Raw genomic sequence first — 11,559 nt, forward strand, 5'->3', positions numbered from 1 at the left:
ATCGATTCCGTATCATATATCTTTTAAGGAAGCCAATGTATATGTTCTATAAATACATGACAGCTCTTTAAGGACTAGTGTGCCAAAAATATACATATCCTACATTATATACTCTCTAGTCTTTATTTCCTCCTTCACCAAGAAGAATGGCTTCAATTCTTGAAAACAAACTGGTTTTTGTGACAGTGTTGGTGCTGGGGCTCTTTGCATCTCAAGCCTTGGCACGTCCTCTACAAGATGAAACCATGAAGGAGAGGCATGAAATGTGGATGGCTAAATATGGACGTGTTTATAAAGACAATGCAGAGAAGGAGAAGCGCTTTAACATATTCAAGAATAATGTGGAGTTCATTGAATCTTTTAATAAGTATGGGAATAAGCTTTACAAGCTAGATATCAATGGATTTGCAGACTTAAGTAATGAGGAGTTTAAGGCCTCTAGAAATGGATATAAAAGATCTTCTATTGCTAAGTCATCTGAGACGCTGTCGTTTAAGTATGAAAATGTCACCGCTGTCCCAACTTCCATGGACTGGAGGAACAAAGGAGCTGTTACTCCCATCAAGGACCAAGGCCAATGTGGTAAGGAACACAATGTTTCTTATTTTTCTTCCACTATGTACTAGCTATAATAAAATTAATCTAATATATGTATTTCCTTTTTCTAACACACAAATGTAGGATGTTGCTGGGCATTTTCTGCTGTGGCTGCCATGAAAGGAATTACAAAGCTCTCAACAGGAAAATTGATTTCTCTTTCTGAGCAAGAACTTGTTGATTGTGACACAAGTGGAGAAGATTAAGGCTGCGAAGGGGGTCTTATGGATGATGCATTTGAATTCATAAAAAACAATGGAGGACTAACAACTGAAGCCAATTACCCTTACCTAGGAACTGATGATTCTTGCAATAAAAGAAAGGCAGCTGATCACGCAGCAAAGCTTACTGGCTATGAAGATGTGCCTGCCAATAGTGAAGATGCCTTATTGAAGGCAGTAGCCAACCAACCAGTCTCTGTAGCCATTGATGCAAGTGGCTATTACCATTATAAACTTGCTGACTAAATTTAAATTGCTACTGTTATTTTGTTATTTTGTTTTTTTGTTGACTGAGTTTTTGCTAGAAAGTAGTAGTGGCTAATAAAACGTGGAACAGAAGCAGTCCACTTTGTAGCTATTCTTTAGCATAATAGTAGCCGATTTTGCTATAACAAACTCCCTCTACAGACTATAAAGAGTGTGAACCCCTCCCCAAACATCATTAATGCATGTGAATGCATGAGACTAAGGGCAGAAATGCACGTGAATGTATGAGTCGCCACCTTGTTTAATTATTTTAGGGTAAACTAGGAAAAAACCCTAAGTTGACTCCAATTTTAATTAACCTAATTACTAGATTAATTAACCCAATGTTAAAGCATGGTCTACAAACCCGAGATGGATCCCGAGACTATGTCATGCTGAAGAACTAACCTATGAATGAATGCTTTGCAGGGTGATTAATGTGATTTAGACCAATGAAATGTGATTTTGACTTGCCGCTCGGGGTTAAATCCCAAACGTGCCTACGTACTTCCGTTTGAATGGAAGATCAAAGTCAACGTAGTTCGATAGGCCTTCTTTGAAGGGCTTTGAATGGGTATGCTTAATGCATGAGTGTGTGTATGCTTTGTGCATTTTGTTTAGGCATTCTGCCTGAAAATTGATTTTTAGGCATTTGATGCCAAAAATGTTGATTTTAATGGCTTTTAGCCAAAAAGATTGATTTAAGCAATTGTTGCCTAAAATTGATGTGATTTAGGCAATTTATTGCCAAAAATTGGTTAGGCGATTTGTCGCCAAAGTGATTAAGGCATTTGTGCCAAAAGTTGATATTGGAAGGCGTTTAGCCAAAAGATTTAGGTAATTTGTTTGCCAAAAGTGATTATTCGGGCGTTTGTCGCCAAAATGACTGATTTAAGGCTTTTAGCCAAAATGAATGGATTTAGGCAATTTTTGCCAAAAGTTGATGTGATTTAGGCGATTGTCGCCAAAATGATTGTTTGAAGGCTTTTAGCCAAAAGATTGATTAATTCTAAGGCATTTTGCCAAAGCTTCTGATTTAAGTGATTTGTCGCTAAAAAGTGGTTAATCTAATTTATAGGCAATTTGTTTGCCAAAAATTGATTGAACCGTGGGCAATTTGTTGCCAAAATGTGGTTGATTTAATTGTAGGCAATTTGTTGCCAAAACGTGATTGATTAAGGCTTTTTAGCCACAATTATTGATTAATTGGACTTAAGCCGGACTGTTCGAAATAAAGGTAATTAAACTGTAGTTATTAATTAACTAGGCTTTTTAGCCAATATTGTCGGATTTAAGCTTAATACCACGATTATTGATTAACCGGGCATTAAAGCTTAATCATATTTAACTGAGGCAGTTTATTTGCCTAATTGTGATGCGAATGCATTTATGCAGTTGTAGAGTTATAAGGAGTAGAAGAGAAGCATGCATGAAGTGCTAAAATTAAATAGGCAGAGTTTAGTTTACGTACCTGATTTAATCGACGGCCACTTCTTAACTCCAGGTTAAGCTCCTCGTTAAGGGAATTTTAATTAATTTAATTTTAGTGACCAAATAACAAAGGAAGAAAGCAATAAAACTAAATTAAAAATGCAGAAAAAGCAGTAAAAGAATCGCAAAGAGCGTGAGGGAGAAGGAGCGTCCGTCAACACAGACTGAGTGTCTCAAAACGGAGCCCCAGAGCTGTTTTTTATAGGAAAAAAATGTGACCCCGGGCGCCCCTGCCCGCCTGGCTTGGGCGGGCGCGCCCGCCATGCTGGGCGGGCATGCCCGCCATGCAGCCGCTGTCGCCGCCTTTAAGGGCGGCCGCCACCGCCGTGTGAACCCCTTCCCCAAATGTCATAAGCATGTGATGCATATGATGAATGAGAAGAAATACACGTAATGTGTGTGAGTCGCCACCTTGTTTAATTATTTAAGGGTAAACTAGGAAAAAACCCTGAGTGACTCCAATTTTAATTAACCTAGTTACTAGATTAATTATCCCAATGTTTAAGGCACAGTCTGCGAACCCGAGGTGGATCCCGAGACTATGTCATGCTGATAAACTAACCGATGAATGAGCGCTTTGCAAGGTGAATGATGGATTAATGAAATGTTTGAGTGATTTCGACTTGTCGCTCGGGGTTAAATCCCGAACGTGCCTACGTACTTCCGTTTGAATGGAAGATCAAAGTCAACGTAGTTCGATAGGCCTTCTTTGAAGGGCTTTGAAGGGGTATGCTTAATGCATGAGTGTGTATGCTTTGTGCATGAGTGTGTATATGCTTTGTGCATGAGTGTGTATGCTTTGTGCATGAGTGTGTGTATGCTTTGTGCATGAGTGTGTATGCTTTGTGCATGAGTGTGTGTATGCTTTGTGCATCAGTGTGTATGCTTTGTGCATTTTGTTTAGGCATTTTGCCAAAAATGTTGATTTTAATGGCTTTTAGCCAAAATGATTTGATTTAGGCAATTGTTGCCAAAAATGTTGATTTTAGGCGATTTTCGCCAAAATGGTTGATTTTAAGGCCTTAGGCCAAAAGATTGATTAATTTAAGCGATTTGTCGCTAAAATGGTTGATTTTAAGGCCTTTGGCCAAAATGTGTTGTTTTAGGCAATTAGTTTGCCAAAATGTGCGATTTAGGCTTTAATGCCACGATTATCAATTAATCGGGCGTTCGAGCTTAATCACAATTTATTGTCGAGACGTGATTGATTAAGGCTTTTAGCCACAATTATTGATTAATTGGACTTAAGCCGGATTTGTTCGAAATAAGGCAATTGAACCGTAGTTATTAATTAACTAGGCTCTTTTAGCCAATATTGTCGGATTTAAACTTTAATACCACAGTTATTAATTAACCGGACATTTAAGCTTAATCGTGTTTAATTAAGACAGTTTATTTGTCTAAATGATGACGTGAATGCATTTATGCAGTTGTAGAATTATTAAGAGTAGAGAAGAAGTATGCATGAAGTGCTAAAATTAAATAGGCAGAGTTTCATTTACGTACCTGATTTAATCGTCGACCACTTCTTAACTCCAGATTAAGCTCCTCGTTTAGGTATATTAATTAATTTTAATTTTATTTAATTTTAATGGTCAAATATCATAATAAAATGCAATGAAAATTAAATTAAAATGCAAAAAGCGGTAAAGAAGGACTCAAAGAGCGTGAGAGGGAGAGGGTTTCGTCCGTCAACACAGACAGAGGTGCCAAAAATAGGCTGAAAATGGTCTATTTATAGGCCATTTTCGGGTCCAGGGCGACAGGTGCCGCCTGGCTCGGCGGCAGCTACCGCCCAAGAGGCTGAGCGGCAGGTGCCGCCCATGTCCGGCGGCAGCTGCCGCCGTGTCCGGCGGCCGGAGCTGCCGTGTCCGGCGGCCGGTGCCGCCGTAGCTGGTGGTGGCCACCATGTCTCGCTCCGGGAGCTTTTTTTGGGAGTTTCCGACCTCCAAAAATCATTCCGGGACCGGTTCTGCGATCCTCGTGAAATTCCGGACGTTTCAAGTACCATATTAACATATTTCCAGTAAATGTCCAAAATGGCCTCCGGTCCGGCCGGACTGTTTGCACAGTTGCTGCAGCAAAGTCAAAGTTACTGCAGAAAAGTCAAATTTACTGTAGCAAAGTCAAACTAATTGGCATGGCACTGTAGCAGCGTGTTTTCCTCCATTTAAAGAGTTTCACATGCCACCAACAACATGAGAAGCCTCAAAATTTGAGTATTCACAGTTGCCCCCCACTGGCTATCATAAAAATGATTTATGAGAGCCAGTGGTTGTCTGATGGAGCAAATTTTGAGGATGGGCAGAGAAGGAAACGTTGCCGTCTCAAATGAAATGATCAAATGCATGGATTTATGTTTGCAATTTAAAGATGTTTTTGCCCCTTTGAGGACTTAAAAAAGAAGTTTTGCCTCTTAGAGGACTTGAGAAGAGATTTTGCCTCTTAGAGGATTTGAAAATATGTTTTGCCTCTTAATGAGGGCTTAAAAAGTGATTTTGCCTCTTAGAGGACTTGAAAAGATGTTTTGCCTCTTAATGAGGGCTTAAAACGTGATTTTGCCTCTTAGAGGACTTGAAAAGATGTTTTGCCTCTTAATGAGGGCTTGAAAAGAGTTTTGTTTTATTTTTGAGAACCAAGGGTCCACCTAAAGTCGAAATGATCAAATGGCTTGGTTTTGGATGAAAAAATGGTTGGTCCTTGGTTAGGGTTTCACCTTGGGTTGTGTATGTGTTTTTTTTTGTATAACACTTGCCCCTGAATCGGTCTTGGAGGATTTTGCCCCCTGCTTGAGAGAATTGATGCCCTTATTAGCTGAAGTAGAATTTCTTCTTAATGAAAGACTAAAAATTCCGTGATTACTTCTGTGATGGGAGAATGGTGAAGGTTCTTATCACTTCTTGCCCCCAGAATGGTGCTGACCATGGAAAACTTCAAGACATTGGTATTGTACTTGTCCAATCGATTGAGGAATCAAAGAGAACAAAGCCACTTACATGACTCGAGGAAACGAACAATGTGGATGACATCGTTCGTCTTGAAAGGATCGAAGAAACGATGGTCCGAGTGGAGACGAGGTATTAAAGAATTACCTCTCAACGATTATGCTTGACATTTTTTAGGGTTGTTTTGGAAATCCCGGGGATTGAATTGACATTTTCCTCTCTCTCTTTTTTTTTTCGAGGAATGACTCAAAGAGTGACACTTTCAAAACGAACTTTTGAGAATGACTCGATCTTTGTGATTCGTTGTGGAATGACCACTGGTGATGGAGACTTGATTTTAAAGACTCACTGGAGACTCAATTTAGAGACTCAAATTTTTCTTGTAGTGAATTTTGACATGAAGGAACTCCCGAGAAGACCTTTGAAAGGGATTTTTTTTTTTTTTTTTTTAAGGACATACTTCGCTGTTTATCCTACAAAAATGGACTCTCTAAAAGAATTCATGAGAGCACTTTTTTTTTTTTCTTAACTTTTGCCTAGTAGCCGCCCTTTCGGGTTTTCGACTCTAGCAGGCTCTTTGCTGTAACTTTTGCCTAGACCGCCCTTTCGGGTTTTCAGCCTAGCGGGCTCAATTCTTGCCTGAAGCCGCCCTTTCGGGTTTTCAACTCCAGCTTTTATTTTTCTTTTCTTCTCTCTTTTTTTTTATTTATTTATTTATTTTTTTTTATTGGCAAAGATAAAATGTTATTTATGATGCAAACTTATGTTTGTGACCGCGCCTTTGTGGCTGCCTACGTATCTCCAAGAACTCTTCGGGGGATGGGGAGAATCAGGCCTTTCGTAGTTCCTTCTGGGATGCGAACTTCGTGCTCGGCTGGTGCGGAATTCATCTCCGACTTGATGTTAGTGCGAAATTCCTTTCCGTCTTGGTGCGGAATTTATTTCCGACTTGGTGCGGAATGACTTGCTGTTGGGGCAAAATTCAATTCCGACTTAATGCTGATTGTGGAATTCATTTCCGATTTGATTTCTTCAGGATTCCTTCCCGGCTTGATGTCTTTGCGGGAGTCCTTCCCGGCTGGATGTTGATGCAGAATTCATTTCTGTTTTGATTTCTTCGCAGGATTCCTTCCCGGCTTGATGTCTTCGCGGGATTCCTTCCCGGCTTGATGTCTTTGCAGGATTCCCTTCCCGACTTGATGTTGATGCAGAGTTCATTTCTGACTTGATTTCTTCACGGGATTCCTTCCCGGCTTGATGATGTTGAATCAACTTATTGACTCGAGCTCGCATGATAGTGATGACCCTAGGCGAATCTGGCTTTGTTGTTGTAGCGGTTTTACCACTGGTTGACTGAAATATGACTTGTATTCATCACAAAGAGTTTTGAATACCCACATTGTGGTGGTAACTTGAGTGGCTTGAGTGTCGAAGAAGCTTTTATGCTTTTGTGGCTTCGCCATGTTTGAATTCTTGAGGTTAATTTGATTCCTTTTCTTGAACTTTATCTTCCTCTGAATTTGAAACTTATTTCCTCAATGGTTCTCCTCTCCATAAGGAATTTTGAGGAGACTCTTCCTTTTCTTGTTTTGAGAAATGGTCCTTGTTTATTAAGGACACTTGTATTTGTGCCATGCTTGGCGCTTGATTTTCAAGGTGTTTGTTGTCATCCAATTTGTGGAAATGACTACTTTTAACTTGCTTTTTCAAAATGTGAGCAGCCGCTTGGTCTTTGTCCTTATGGCTGAAATGATTTGTCCTCTACCCTTGATGGGCTTGAATTTGTCGGAGAGTTTGTAGTTGACCCGTTCTTGACAACTTGATTTCCTGTAGCTTTGATTTCTTTCTTTTGTGCAGAAGTTCCTTTTGACCCATTTTTTTCTTTTTGCTTTGTTTGCTTCCTTTTGACCAGGGGTTCCTTTTGTCCCGTTTTTCCTTTTGCTTACTTAGAAGCAGCCTCTCCATAAAGAATTTCGAGGCAACTTGATTCTGAGATGACTTGAGTAGTATATGGATAGCATTGCGACTTCGTGCAGACCCAACCCAATTCCAAGCATAACTTCTTTATTCTGTTGCTTTTAAGCTCAAAATTCAGACACCTCTCTATCGGAGCATCTTCCATCCTTGGGTTTTCGAAGAAACCATTCTGGCCCTAACCCCTTCAATCGGCTTTGTCTCGGTACTGTTTGAAGTCTTGCGTACCCTTTGCTGGATCCTTTCCATGATTACCCTTCAAAACTTCCCCTTTGATGGTGCTTCTTAAGATGCCCCCAGCTTTGATTGATGCAGAGCAAATGAATCGATGAATGCATTTTTCTTGGCCAATTTTTATTATTATTTTTTTTTTATCATCATTTTTTTTTCATTATTTTTTTTTGATTTTTTTTTTTGTGCTTTCACAGGAAAAGATAGAGAGAGAGTATAAACATGATTGGAACGTAAACTGATCCCTTTTTATTGATAAGACAAAATTTGTGTACAAAAGACACTTAGATTTACAAATTTGAATTGAATGAAAACTTGAATGGAAATGAAAATGAAAAGAAAAAAGAAACTAGGCCCTAAAAGATAGACTCTAGGTGGACTATGATGGACTAGGATCGGATTGACTGTAGTGACTTTGTTCTTCTTGATGCTTCAATCAATCAGACATGTTGTTGTTGGTCTTGAACAATTCTTTTGTTCTTTTGGAGGTTTGATCTTAACCTTCTCAGACACAAACTTCATTCATTTCTAAGAAAAGTTCGAAAGGATCGAACGATTCTTGTTCAGCAATTTTTTTTGCATTAATCCCATGGTTAGGCAAGGGATTGGTTGTTATTCAGCTTGCTCTTGGGGATGATAGACCCATTGTCAACCAGGTCTTGTAGACGGTTTTTCAAAGTCCAGCATGATTCGGTCTTATGCCCATGTCCTTGATGGTACTCACAGTACTCATTGGCTTTGAAATTCCGGGGCAGGGGGTTTGGTAATGGCCTTGCTTCTAAGGGCTTCAGTAAATTTGCTTTCATTGCTTCTCGGAATACCAAAAGGATTGGCATGCCGAGATCAGTATATTGCCTCCTTGGCTGATTGTTTCCCAAATTCCCAACACGTAAAGGATTCGTGGGGATTATACTGGCTATTTCATTTGTCTCACTAGACCCAGCATAATTCTGCTTCTTGTATGAGTCTTCTTTGAGCCGACCCAACTGGATTAAGTCTTCCACCTTAGTTGCAGTCGCAATGAGCGATTGGAACGTAGGCAAGTACTGTGTTTGAAGCTGTGACTGGTAGACAGGCAGTAAATTCTTGATTATTATGTCAACTTGTTCCTGTTCAGAGGGTCGGTTGATCATTTGAGCAGCTTTGGCTCTCCACCTCGAAAGGAATGAGGAGAAGGGCTCATTGTTCTTTTGTTTAGTGGTTTCTAGCTCCCTCCGGGTAACATCCACTTCGATATTATAATGGTACTGCATGTTGAAAGCATTGCATATGTCCTCCCAATTCTTCATTTTGGAATGATCCAAGCTTACAAACCATCTTAATGCAGCACCAGTCAAAGATTGCTGAAACAACTGAGCAAGGAGCTCGCTGTTCAGGCCAAACGGGTTGAGGGCACCCACATACATTCTCAGGTGCGTTTTGGGACAAGTGATTCCGTCAAACTTATCCATGTTGGGCATTTTGAATTTTGTTGGTAGTCTCGCTTCGGGGAACAAGGACAAGGAGTCCATGTCCACCACTTCCTTGTGTGTTTTAAGGGCAGTAATAGACCTTTCCAACAGTTCCAATTTTTCTCTCATTTTCTGAGCTTCCAGCTCAGAAGCAGTTATGGAGGGCATGTCATCCAGGTTAAGGGCAGGGTTTGTCGGTTCAGCAGCAGGACCCTGATTGGAGGTAGCAGGTCCACTTCCCCCAGCTGAAGCCCCATTTCCATTACCACTACCTAGTTCAGCTATTAGGGCAGTCCTCTGGGCAGCCAATGCCTCATTCATTCTAGCCTCCATTCTGGCTTCCAGTTGTTCAATGAGGTTTTGGATCTCAGAGATTGATGCCATTGATGCAGGTGGGGCTGTTGGACTTGTGGGTGAGAGCTCAGTTGGTGTTTCGGGTACTGGCGGTCTTTGGAGGGGTACCTGTGAAAGGACATAGTCAAAACGATTTAGACTATCCTATACATGGTGTTTTGATAAGGTATGTGAGATAGTGTAGAGCAATATTGGTATGCTAGGACACCTAGGATAGGACCCAATGGGATGTGATATGTAAGGTAGAGTGCTTAGGGCTGGACATCTCGACTTTTCGAAAGGCCCCTAGTTCTCAAAGAAAAAATTTTTGGGCCTTAAGGGGCCAAATTGGGAATTTTTAGGGCCTTTGGGGCCGAATTGGAAATTTTTAGGCCTTTGGGGCCAAATTGAAAAGTTTTTTAGGCCTTAGGGGCCAAATTGGAAATTTTAAGGCCTTTGGGGCCAAATTGGAAATTTTTGGGCCTTAGGGGCCGAATTGGAAATTTTTGGGCCTTTGGGGCCAAATTGGGAATTCTTGGGCCTTCGGGGCCAAATTGGGAATTTTTTTTTTTTGGGCCTTCGGGGCCAAATTGGAAATTTTTGGGCCTTTAGGGCCAAATTGAGAATTTTTGGGCCTTCGGGGCCAAATTGAGAATTTTTAGGCCTTTGGGGCCAAATTGAAAAATTTTTTTGGGCCTTAGGGGCCAAATTGGAAATTTTAAGGCCTTTGGGGCCAAATTGAAAATTTTTTGGGCCTTAGGGGCCAAATTGAGAATTTTTAGGCCTTTGGGGCCAAATTGAGAATTTTTGGGCCTCTGTGGCCAAATTGAGAATTTTTTGGGCCTTGTAGCCGAATTGGGAATTTTTGGGCCTTTGGGGCCAAATTGAGAATTTTTAGGCCTTCGGGGCCAAAATGTAATTTTTCAGGTCTCAGGGACCAAAATGTGATTTTCCAACTTTGAAATGGAAATTTTTTTTTTTTTTGTGTGAAGTATGGGATAAATGCGTGAATGTGCACAACATCACAACATAATTCATTTTTAATGGAATGATTCAGCATCATCGGGTGCATACAGTCCTAAAGGATAGGTTCTATAGGCTATGACACAAATAGAGAATTGACTTATTAAGGGACCCTTGAACCTTAAGCATGGATATACCTAACCACATGTGAAACAAAGAGTTTCGCGTGGGTCCAACGGTACGCATACTCATGGGCCACCTCCAAAAGGATTAGAGATGGTTTGTGGTAACAGGGAGGACGCTTTGGCTGTCCGTCGGCATAATCAAAGAGACCTGCCGATCAGCGCTACTTGCTATCCAGACTCAGAAGTTTGAACAGAAGAGAAGAAATTCATTTGAAGTTCATTTTTTATGCAATGGAGAAAAGGATTCTCAATCGTGCAAATAAATCAACAAGTTTTAATGTCTTAATTAAATGTTTCAATTAAGTTCAAATTTCCTCATCAAGTATTCTTAAAGAAAGAACACTTGATTCGTGCTAGGATACCCTGCAAAACAAAGCATTGTAAAATAATACCCTAAAGAAGGGCAGGTTAGTTTACACAACAATCGTAGTCCGCTTTATGCAAAATGATTACATAAGTCCCCAGCAGAGTCGCCAAACTGTGAACCCCTTCCCCAAATGTCATAAGCATGTGATGCATATGATGAATGAGAAGAAATACACGTGATGTGTGTGAGTCGCCACCTTGTTTAATTATTTAAGGGTAAACTAGGAAAAAACCCTGAGTGACTCCAATTTTAATTAACCTAGTTACTAGATTAATTATCCCAATGTTTAAGGCACAGTCTGCGAACCCGAGGTGGATCCCGAGACTATGTCATGCTGATAAACTAACCGATGAATGAGCGCTTTGCAAGGTGAATGATGGATTAATGAAATGTTTGAGTGATTTCGACTTGCCGCTCGGGGTTAAATCCCGAACGTGCCTACGTACTTCCGTTTGAATGGAAGATCAAAGTCAACGTAGTTCGATAGGCCTTCTTTGAAGGGCTTTGAAGGGGTATGCTTATCTGAGTGTGTATGCTTTGTGCATGAGTGTGTAT

The 11,559-nt window shown here is 40.4% G+C and overlaps 1 pseudogene; it reads left to right on the plus strand.

The window, feature by feature from the left end:
* Positions 1-230: 230 nt before the first annotated feature.
* On the plus strand, positions 231-1,064 carry LOC105647900 (senescence-specific cysteine protease SAG39 pseudogene; annotated as a pseudogene).
* The last annotated feature ends 10,495 nt before the right edge of the window (positions 1,065-11,559 follow it).

This window comes from Jatropha curcas, chromosome 11 (genome assembly GCF_041381405.1).
Source record: "Jatropha curcas cultivar XTBG-Jc1 chromosome 11, XTBG_Jcur_1.0, whole genome shotgun sequence".
Lineage (NCBI taxonomy): Eukaryota > Viridiplantae > Streptophyta > Magnoliopsida > Malpighiales > Euphorbiaceae > Jatropha > Jatropha curcas.